At 45.9% G+C, this 11851-nt stretch overlaps 1 protein-coding gene across 4 annotated transcripts in view; it reads right to left on the reverse strand.

Annotated features, from left to right (window-relative positions):
* mef2aa (myocyte enhancer factor 2aa) overlaps nucleotides 1-8346 on the reverse strand; it is a 41659-nt gene extending 33313 nt beyond the window's left edge. For 2 of the 4 annotated variants that reach the window (XM_088416863.1, XM_088416864.1), the window contains exon 1: nucleotides 8143-8344. The gene's annotated coding sequence lies outside the window, so the exon portion shown is untranslated. Of the gene's footprint in view, nucleotides 1-8142 lie in introns of all 4 variants that reach the window. The other 2 variants (XM_088416866.1, XM_088416862.1) reach the window with 2 other exon arrangements.
* Nucleotides 8347-11851: the final 3505 nt, after the last annotated feature.

Consider the following 11851-nt stretch of genomic DNA (forward strand, 5'->3'; position numbering starts at 1 on the left):
ACGAAAAATTCCGCTTCGGGGAAAAATATTGTCTCTGGTAATGACAGAAAATTCAAGATACGAAAGGCAACGTTGCTGGCATGTAATATGAGGCAACATGACTGGAATGTAATACGTTACCGCAACCCATGATGTCTACCGTATTTGTTACGGTTTGCGTGCCCACAAAAGAAACAATCGGTTTATTGCATTGATGTTTACGGTGCTCTTTCGCTTTTCATCCACATGACTCGCTGTCAATTTGCATCGTAGAACTAACATAAAATTGGCATTAGCTACGGCTAACGTTGCACATTCACGTAAAAACACGTAGAGTATGTAACATACCCCGTTTGCCTGCCGCGTCTGTGCACTTTAGCAATGACATTACACAGGAAGCGCTTCGCATGACCGCAAACTAAACTGAAGTAAACTTTTATGCTCAAACTAATCCAAAAAATATATATTATTGCTCCTGTGAACTTGTAAATGATTCCCGGGTCACTGGAAATGTCAAATACAACCAAGGAATTAAAGGTCCTAAAAAGGCGTCCCTCTCGTCACTCAACCAACACACTAGCACCATCTCAAGGCAAACAAATGAACTGCATCCATGATGTCAACTGCGGCAAATCATATGATTCATTTAAAGGGTTTAGGAGTGTATTTTTTTAATCCTTTACATGTTATATTTTGATTGTCATGCACTGATGTAATTCTAATGTGTATTTGTTACCGTTTTTGATGCATGTCATTAATGCCATCTGATATGAGCGCGGGTGGCGCACGCCCCACCGGTGAAGATGCCCACACCATTTTCACCTCAACAGGCAAGCACGGGCGCAATCAGCGGGCGGACTCCACACCTCAGAAACAATCGCCACAAAAATCGCCTCATCACAGCCTATCGTGCACTCTGGAAATCAGTGCTTTTCAAGCTTGTTTTCCCCCTGTATATATATATATATATATATATATATATATATATATATATATATATATATATGCACATAAGAGATGCTATTAAGCTCAGGAACACACGCCACCGATTTTGTTTCAACTTAAAAACAAAGATAGCATTACTGTTTAAACAGTACTAAAATTTTGGAAAAGGTTTTTTGAGTGTGGAAAACTTTAAAGAGCAGGCCTTCACCAGAGCGTTGGAAATCTCTTCCCTAGATGTCTTCTATCGTAAAATGCTAATTCAAGTGTAAACTCTCCAGTGTTATCATGTTTGATGATGTACAGATGAGACTTGACTTCAAGGTCCGGGCCGCTGCTAGCGTGACCGCAGCTGCGCCGGATTTCAAAAGAAAGGGCTAAGTCTTGCCTTACTGTACACTGTATAAGGATTCGTCATTTCAGATTGAAGTAAATATGCAGCGATATTTGTCTTAAATAATGTGTATAGCGACTCTTGGAAATGCCCCGCAATCCTGTTGAGAGAGAAACCAGAGCTGCCAGGGCGTCTGCTGAGACGTTTGCGGCCGGCGGCTTCCTTTGGCCGTCGGACGCGTTTTGCCGGATCGCGCCGGGACCGGCCTCGGCTCCGGCCTCGGCTCCGGCCTCGGCTCCGGCCTCGGCTCCGGCCGGCGGATACGGCCGGCCCCGGGCCTTCCTGCCGGGCCCCCGCGGCTACTGGATCGGAGCGCCGGCAAACAATTGCTACGTTTGTCCACTGCACGACAAAGGTGAAATATTGCTTTCCTGTGACTCAAATGAGACTTTGGAAGGGGCCGCGTTGTGGGAAATTAACTTTTTACTTTTCGGTCAAACGTTTGTCCCAAGTCACTACAAAGACGTATTATTAGCAGAGAAAACACTAAGGGCGGTTTTTTTTTTGGACATTTTTTTAGTTTCCTCCCCGGAAGCAACAGTTTTTATTAAACAATTAATTTTGTTATTATTATTTCAGCAATGAATGCGCACGGCACGTTATCACGCGATGGACATTGAGTTTGTGAACGCAGCCTGGGTTGACCGCTGATCCCAAAATGCGCGCGTAAGCAGTGGAAATGCTTCTCAGAGTTTCACGGTATGTCACGCTAAAGTACATTGGCGCAAATAAAGGGCGATAACGCCACCAAAGAACGACGGCACGTTTCAAATCGCTTCGATTCGCGCTCGGCCGGCGACAGTAAACGCCTCGCTCGCGCTCGGGAGAAACTTTTCCACGCTTCTAATCCAATTGTTTATCTGCGCGTACGACGTTGTCAGTTTAGCGACAGAAATACAATTCTATTCTAAAGCGTAAGCTGTTTTTTTTTTTTAAAGCTCCACAGTCGGGCATCAGGAATTAGTAATCATGCGGATCTTGTGATCTGGTAAATTACATTATAATATATTCCTTTGATTTATGTTTTTTTCTGGAGTCTCATTAAAATTCTGTTCAAAGTGCAACTCGGCAAATGGACGTGTCTTTTAACTCCTGTTCCAAGAATCACTTGCAACGACGTAACACTTTATGAGAAAATAGTATGCGCAATAACCAATTTTTTTGAGTGAGCTGAAGTTTTACGAGCTCTGCGATTGCGCGCTTCCCCTGCGCGCCGCAGAACAACCCAGGAGGCAAAGGTGACATCTCACAAAGGTGCGAAATGACTTTGCCAAGTCGTCAACTTCGCGCTTACACATTTTCCACCGCCAGTCAGAAGGCGAGGTACCGTAATGCCCCAAATATACATGCGCCCTTAGTTTTGGGGTCAAATTCTTTGTTACCGTCTATAAAATGCATCGTCACTTCGGCAACAGTGTCCTTCCTCACAACAAAACGTAATATCAACTCACGGCCAGTGGGGGGCGCCAAAAAACAGAGCTCAAGCCAAACAAAGCACAAATCAATGAACGAACAAAGCACATAACAATGAAGTATAAAAGGATGATCAGGTCCAAAACATGATTTTTCCATGATCATTCCAGCTCCATTCACAACTTTTTTCTTTACGCATGCTGATAACGGCGCAGAAAAACGGAGAACGCTCCCATTTAGAGAGCGGCCGCGTTCCAAGATCTTCTTTCCCAGCGGAATGGGACGCGCGGCCCGGTCCAGACGGAAGACGAGGACGAGCTTAAGCTCGTTTCGCCCCGCTCAGCAGCTGAGTGAGCAAAAGCCGCCGGCTTAGCGCCAGAGGTCTCAGTCAAGGGCGGGATTGGTTGAAAGGTCGGCGAGCGGCCTCCCGCTGTACGAGCGAGGCCCGGCCACGCCTTTGCCCTAGAGTTCATTACATCTCATCTGGGAAAGCCGGCTTGTTACACCGAACACAAGAAGGGGCGGAAATTCAAGACTTGCCTAGCGCAAGCTAGCATGGCACACTGCACAAGTGCTGACCCACTTAGCATCACCGCAAAATTTCAAATACAGCGCTACCTCTACTTTTTGGAGACGATATAAAATGGACTTGGTTTCCTCATCATATCGGCAAGCTGTAGCTCAAAAATGACTTTGACCGCCCCGATATGAAGTATTAGCACTCTATCATTGAGTGGCTGAAATGATTCTGTACCAGCCAAGTGATTTATTGAGATGGGTTCCTTTTTTGAAGAAAATGTGTTTGTTTTGGGGGCGTCCAGTAAGCGGCGGTGTAAAACATTATCTGCCAGGCTCAAGATTCCGCACATGACCTCCAGGTCTCACAGCAGAACGCTGGAATCTCCATATTGATGATGGCGCACCAATAAACAATGACTCATGTTACCAAACGCTTTCTCAGTCAAAAGGGGGGGGCAAGCACTCGCGCAGCCAGTGTCACATTGACATTTACCAATAGGATGAGGGACTTTGATTTAAAACAAACAAACAAACCAAATGATGAAGCACCCGCCCAAAAATAGTGCTAAGACTATCATCAGAATAATTTCACCACAAATAGAATATGGACTTTTTTCTCATGATTTGAGCCCCGCGGCGTTTAATCCGGTGCGTCTTAGCTGCAGGCTACGTATAAGCATATGTGATGGAAGCTGTTTTTTTTTTCCCTTTTCCTCGCGATGCGGTTCCAGTTCATTTTAGCACAAATAGCCGAAGTTGCGCAGCATCGGAGTTTTACCCACTTTATGATTGTGTGTATACGCCAAAAAAAAACGCAAACAAACCAGTCAAATGGAATACCTCTCCGTGTCTAACTTTGACATGAGCTTATGAGCTCACCATTAACGACAAACTAACGGGAGCCCTCAGCTTGCTTGGCTCTCAAAAATAAAACGTGGAAAAATGTACACAAATGACATTGATTAATTCAATCATAACTGAAGTACAAATCCTTTTCATTCCGATTCAAAATGTTAATTAAACGCAAATGAGTACTTAATGCATATGCTAATACATACTCAATTGATCTTCCTGACTACAAACTGTAATATTAAGAGCGGCCAGAGGCGGCGCCAAAAAACAAAAAGCAAGCCAAACAAAGCACAAATTGCTTCAAATTCATGTCAAAGGATAAACTCAATCAGCTCCAACACGTAGTCATTTCCATTGCAGCCCACGCGCCCCGCTACCAGTTGACGCACGGACCGGGACTGGGCCGCGGACTGGCGCCGCCATACGCAAGGGGGCAGGCCGTCGACCCAGAAAACGGATGGATGAAAATGAGGTAGTTAGGAGTATGGGAAAATCCCCCATACGTGGGATAGAAGCAACAAGAACAACCAAAATTCATAACTTGAATAGGACATTGGCGACCAACAGCTTTCGTGGAGGCACAAAAGCGGAGGAAAAGGCCCGCGTTGGTTTAACGGCCATTTTCTGTCTGACAAGCGGCGTTAATTGCGAACCCGACGCGCCCACGCACTCCACACAGAGACGCCGGAAGGGGAACGTGATCAAAGCGGGGCCCGAGAGGATGCTGCGGCCTCCATCTTTCGATGAGCGACTCGCTAAAGACGCTGACGCAATTACTGAACGCTGACCATCGGTTCATCCGCTTAAAAAAGAAGACAAACAAGCTGAACATTTTGCAAGACGGAACATTGACCAGGGGTGCGCAACCCGAAATGTAAGGCGCACCTCTCTTAAAAGTCTTTTTATATATAGGGCGCACCGCATTATAAGGCGCAAAGAATAGAAGCAGTAGCTTGCGTTCCGCATCCACTAGATAGAGCTGCGTTAAATGTCGACAGATGTCTTAATAGAGGATAAAGATGATCTGTGGAAATCTGAAGAACAAGAAAAAAATCCATTTCCAAGCCACGGAATTTCCGCAGGAGCGCCGGATTAGAAGGCGACCTTCAATAAACAGTCTATTTTGAAAAAGTATTTATATGTAGAGCGCACCGTATCATAAGGCGCATAGAACAGAACACGGGTGTCAAATTTGAGGCCCGGGGGCCACATCCATCCCGCCACATCATTTTATGCGGCCCGCAAAATGCTGTTATGTTTCTGGCTAAGATTCTAAATTTGCAAGTTGTCTTCAACTTCAATTTGATTCCTAATTTCCCTTTGAAACAGTTTTTGCCGGCCTCCGATTTCCCAAGTAAGTCAGTTTGTGACAAACATTCTTCAAATTTGACTTCGCTGGCCGGCCCACTGGAGTTGTATGACTACAACTCGGCCTCTTGATGCACTCCGGCCCGCTTGAAAGTGACCGTTTCCAAACTTTGGTTTTTAACTCTACGGGTAACAGCGCAGCACTTTGTCAGCCCTTCCACTTTGTTTCTAAATGTGCCTTAAAAATGAACTTTGACTTGACTTCAGAAATTTTACAAAGCTGCTTTTGTTTTTCATCAAACGCATTTTTCTTCTGTCCGTCCATTTTTGTATTTATCCATCCATCCATCCACCGTCCATTCGTCTATTTTGGTTTATTTATTTATTTTGCACTTGCTTATCCCAACAGCCAATTTTGGAAGGGTCAGGAAGGCGGAATACCCGCCCGGAGAAAGCCATCCAAAACCCTTTGACTCGGCCAGGCCTCTGTCACATATTCAAAGTAAGCTCATTTGCGACTAAGAGCAAATATGTTCCGTGAAAACAAAGAAACAGAGCTAGAGTCTATTCAGCCAATAACGGGACAGGGCAAGTTCAATGGCCACAGCGTTCCATCTTCAATAGTAGCAAAAAATAGTGCAAGGCCACGTTCCATTTAGAAGCAGCATTCAAATCCCCAAATTCAAAGTCAATCCATAACACCGAGGGCATTTTTCTTCAGGTGCTTCGTTTGTCACAAAGTGCGAATTAACGACGACGGCGACAAGAAGCCCAAACCGGCAAGTCGCATGCAAAAAAAAAACAAAAAAAAACCCTGGCGCCAAACCATGAAAACACATGATCGCTTTCATGTTTTCGACGACATCAACGGCAGCGGGGGGGGGGGGGGGGGGGGGGGGGGGCAAAGTACAAAACGCAAGAGGGGACATCGAAGCCAAATGCGCCCATCTGTTTCTATCGGACTAACAAGCGCAAACTGTCGAGTTTTGCCTGCTCACCATGCGCTGGAGCTGGCCAATAAATCCAATGAAATCCATGAAGTGGTCTTTCCAAGCCCCGGGTGTCCGCGAATTTTTCACTAGAGTGGCTTTATCGTCACCCAACTTGGGCTGACTTTGAAAGGCTCGGAACTTCGTTTTTATTTTCAACCTCTCCAAATTTTCACTTGCATCAGCCCTATCCACACAGACAGATATTTGTGAAGAATTTGCATTTTGTGAGGAAAAAAAAAAACATGAACAACTATTCAATGCTGCAGATTTTGCAGAGGGGAATACACAAATATAATTGTATGCATTGCATGACATAAAATGCTTACAGACAAAAATAAAAGCTTTCCTGCAACATTTAGTTCTTGGATCAAAGCCTTTTGTCAACTACAAGTCCCAGAATGCATAGAAAGAACTTTGCATTATGGGAGTCGGGCTAAGCCACTCAATGAAGTCACTCCAAGGCTTGCAAATGTCATATGTTGTCCGCTACTTTTTTTTGGTATGCCTTTCCTTTGTAATCACACGCCAAAAACATTTAAAAGCCCGGGTTGGGTCACGGACTGCTTGAGAATTATCTATGGCGCGAAATCCAGGTTTTGTAGGATCGTTTACAAGAGTTATTAACTTCTTCGTTGTGGCATTCTCACAAGTTATTCACAAGCTATGAGTTGCTCCTTTTTTTTTTTGCTCAAGTTAGGAATAAGTTTACATTAAAAGTAATATTTTTAGGAGTAAAAGATACCTTCTTTGGATAAATGTTTGCTTGGTTTGTTACTCTGATTCAAATTAAAATGATAATCATCCAGATCGCTAGATGTTTTCAAATCACCCTAACTCCTGAGCCATTTGTGGCAACGACGTAATTCCAATGGATTTTGAAATCAGAGAAGCAGAGCTTTGTGTCGATAGCGCGTATATTACGGCAGCTTGCATGTTTTCAAGTGCTGGGGGGGTGGAAGCGAAGCCTCGTAGCGGCCAGAGAAGCTCGGTGCATACTATTAGGTGTTCTACAAAATGAATTTTATCAAAGAATGGAAAACGTCCATTCATTTCATGTCATCTTTATTTATTTAGTTTTAATTCATGATGATTTGAGACCAGGCAAAGCAAAAATCCACTTTATATCATGCTGCTAAAAAGTGCAAATTTAACACAATATCAAGCAAAATTGAGAGTAAATGACCACTTTGACTTGGGTGGAAGAGAAACATGCCCAGTTTTTTTCTTTCTAAGAAAAAAATTAGAAAAAGCGAAAGGAAAACCACAGCGAGCGTCTGTGCTGTCATCTTGCAAGTACACATTCATAGCTTCAAAGGTGTAGAGTTCAAATAATTCAAAAAACAAAACATTGTACGAGTTTTGGTGGCTTCGCGGGATCGCGGCAAATCCTGTCAAGTTTTCTGGTCTCGTGGAAAAGCAGCCAGTGTGCGCCTGCTGCCATGGCGACGAGACCTTCATCATCAAATCGCGTGCAAACTTTCGCCAAATGGACCAAAATTTCGACATTAAGGAGAGAACGGTCAAGGGTTTTTTTTTATCTCCCCTCGTCGGAACGACGACTGTTTTGGCAACAACTCACAGGTCGAAAATAGTGATGCCGTTTCAAACTGGTTGTCGCAGAAAAGAACTTTGTTTTTTTTTCGTATTCCGATTCACTGTGGTTCAGTGAACGCCTCCCTCCGGCGCTTTGCTGGCGTTACCGCCGTCTTCGACCGACAAATATTTCGATTTGCGTTCACTCACCTTCTTCGTCCCGGGTCGTCACTCTCGCCGGCTCCGCTGGACCCCAGAAAAAAAACAACAACGTAATTTGGCTTCGCATGGAAGACGCCGCGCAGCTATTTTCGGGGGTTCCGAAAGGGAGGAGGGGGCGAGCTGAGCTGAGCTGAGCTGAGCTGACAAACTCGCAAAAAGCCAGTTTGCCTCTTGACAGCGACGCTCCGCCCCTTGTAGACGTCACCGTTCCGCCTACGCCCACTCGACTCACTCACTTTTTTGCGCACGCGCGCAAAGGAAAGTGTTTACGACAAGAAAGTTGATGGTCGATTTGAAGCTTACAGTCCCTTAACGTAGAACATTAGGAGGAGACGAAAAAGGGATAAAAATGAACAACAGGACCCCCCCCAAAAAAAGAAAAACCTTTTTGACGTCACATCGCTGAGATGCCTTCGGGGGATTGTGACGGGCGTGCGTAGTGTCCAATCGAGGCAGGCAGCGCCTCAAGAGAGCGGCTAATCGGAACAAAGGGTAGGCGGGAACAAGTCACGTGTAGCGGGCCAAAGGGGAGGCGTGGTCGAGCCTTTGGAACATGACAGCATGTTGTTGCTCCTGTTTTGTTTTTTTGGTTTTGTTTTGTTTTATGTTTTTTTTTTTTTTTTTTGGGGGGGGGGGGGGGGTGACAGCAGGTGCTTATGCTCGGACGTGACCGCACAACTCACACACGAAAGTGACGAATGCAAGCTTGTAAGTGCTTTTTTTGGGGGGGGGAGGCTTACTTTAGTGAGTAGATTTCTCGTATTAAATATTGTTGTTTTGTGTAATTATATTTTAAAATACATTTTTACTTTTTTTTCAAAATAGATGAAGACAACGAAAAGGGTGGGACAAGTATACATATCTTAAAGTAACTGAAGACAGAAAGGAAATAAGGAAAGAGGTGAGGTAGGGGAAGGAAAGAAGGACAGTGGTTAGGAAAGGACAGACGGCCAAAAGAAGGGGAGGAAGCTGGTAGAAAGGAAGGAAGCAAAGGGGGAAAGAAGTACAGTGGGAAGGAAAGACGAGCAAAAGAAAGGAAGGAAGGCAATAAAGGAAAGAAAAGGCAAATGTAGAAAAGGAAGGAAAGATGAGAGAAAGCAAGCAAGGTCATGGACACGCTGTTGATGAATCCAAACGCTATTTGCCGTATTACGGAGCGCGTGTGAGGACGCCATTAAGCAAAGAATTTTTCGAGAGTACCTTCAGAGAAACGACCCTTCGGTTTGCCGGACGATTTTAGGGGGGGAAAAAGGGTCTGTTGCGCACATGGACTGGGCGTCCGGTATCAGATAACAAGAGGAGGAGAGTCAGGGTGAAAAACGTTTGCCGCTAACTGGCCGTGTCGGCGTTGTTCCGCTCTTGGCTTGGGGCCGCGCGGCGGGCCGGCCAGGTGAAATGAGAGTGGGAGGTTGTGGGGGCGGGGGGGTCTCTTCCCACACTTTTTCTTCATCCGCTTTTGCCGCGGAAGGACGATACTATGGCAAGTACAACTTTCAAATCAGGGTTATGTCTTCGAAAAAGAAAACTCATTAAGTTCTCATTCTACACTTGGTCCCCTTTCAAAAGGATATACAGGGTGACCCAAAGAAAACGGGCCCCAAACGGCCCCCAACTCTAATTAGGCCCCGTTTCTTAGTGCGTTGTCCGAATGAGATGAAACTTTGGTCATACCTAGTTGATTATATTCAAAACATCAGGGTCTTTGGCCTTTTTTTCTCCGTTCTACAGCATATGTTCTAGATGGCCTCCATTTAGCTCCGTGCATTTCTTGAGGCGCAGCACGAAGTTGACCAGACCATCTACCCGTCGCTCATGAGCAAGTTCCGGTTCCGGCAAGACGGACACACCTGAAAACTGTCCCGACACCGGCTGAAAGAGAACTTCGGAGGCCGGGTGATCAGTCTCAAGACTGATTTTGAGTGGGCGCCCCATAGCCCGGACCAAAGCCCCCCAGATTTTTTTCTTTGGGGCTATCTTAAGGACAGAGTCTACGCAGGGAAACCCAGAACCATCAAGAAAGCCATCAGGGAGGAGATGAGAGCCATAACCGATTCAGTCTGTAAGAACGTCATGGACAACTTGGTGCTGCGCCTCAAGAAACGCATGGAAAAAAAGGCCAAAGACCCTAGTGTTTTGAAGTGATCTTTTGAATAGAATAAACTAGTCGTGACCAAAGTTTCTTTTCATTCGGACAAAACACTAAGAAACGGGGCCTAATTAGAGTCGGGGCCCGTTTTCTTTGGGTCGCCCTGTATAATACATCGAGGCGGCTGGAAAAATCATCGGTTCGATCCGTTTTCTTCGAACGCTTGGCAAAATCACCTCGCAGGCCGGGATTGGCGCGCGGGCCGCGTGGCGGACAGCCCTAAAGTTAAGAAAGGCGGACGCAAACGGCACGGAGGCACGAGTCCCCGCCCGGTCTAAGCGCAAGAGCGATGGGGGCCAGCGGCAAATAAGGCTGGTTCGCAGGCGGCGGAGGCGCGCCGTGACAGCTGGCATTTCCAACAGCGCGCCGCACCGCAAATAGACCCAGACGCTCTGTCGTCCCCCAATTAAAAAGGAAGCCAAAACACGGCTGTCACGCACGGCGCTCGATTGGGCCGCGGACGTCCGCTTTGATCGGCGAATCGACGAGTCGCGCCAGCGTATTTTCCGCACCTGAGTGGAACTGATACAGTGCGTAAAAGGGATGCGGTTTTAAGTAACCTTATAGAATTTTAAAAATGGATATTAGCTCATTTATAGTGGGCGCAGAGAGTGGGCGGGGCGCAAAACTCTTTCCTGGGGGGGCTTTGCAAAATCCCATTGCCTTAAGGTTTTAGGACTGATCAAGTAAGGCGGCTGCGGAGTCGCGCTCGGAATCTCGTTTGTCTCTCACTTAGTACACGGGTTTGACTTCCTGCTCCGGGCGCAGAACATCGGCGTTCAAAAGGTCTGTTTGCGATCATCCCTCGTGGGGACGGAAAGTCTCGGGAGTGTCTTGAAAGATTTTTCTGTCTGCGCGTTCCCCCAATGCCCATCAACTGTGAGCAAACGCTTACTTTCTCCGCGGACGGAAAAGACGGGGATAGTAATGAGAGCGTCTTTAATTATCTGCGGCGTTGGCGGCAGCCAGTAGTTATAAAAAATGAATCTCCATTGTACCAAAGTCATTAAAAATTGAACAAGGTCAGGAATGAAGCTACGCTCGCCATTATTCATTTCTCCCCTAATTTCAACTCGTTTTACATTCATCACCGAAATTGACAAGTTGCTCGGTGGTATTAGCAAGTTTTTATCTGAAGAGCCCGGTTCCCTTGGACTCTTTCAGTGCCGGTTTGTGCGCCGGTGACAGAAAACAAGCACCTTTTGTCCAAAATAGCTCGGTGTCTCTCGAACGACCTATTCTCAAACGGTGATGCCTAAGGGACGGAATATGCTTTTTTTCGAGGTAAAAACGGCCTCCAATCTTTCATATGGTAGCACCAATGTCTACACGGACGTAAAATACAATTTTCTTTCAGCCTTGAAAGATGCGTCGGAATGCTGGAAATGGGCTGGCATCACGCTTGGCACTGAAAGAGTCGATAAAAAGGACAAGCCGTTTCAGGCAATTTTACATCGCCGTTGCAATGAAATGTTTCATTTGCCTGACTAAACGATTGCATCATGGACCCATGATGAAGTTCGAGAGGCAGCAGGTAGCATCTCTGCTAAT

The sequence above is a fragment of the Hippichthys cyanospilos genome, chromosome 6 (genome assembly GCF_059441005.1).
Source record: "Hippichthys cyanospilos isolate Australia breed blue-spotted pipefish chromosome 6, RoL_Hcya_1.0, whole genome shotgun sequence".
Lineage (NCBI taxonomy): Eukaryota > Metazoa > Chordata > Actinopteri > Syngnathiformes > Syngnathidae > Hippichthys > Hippichthys cyanospilos.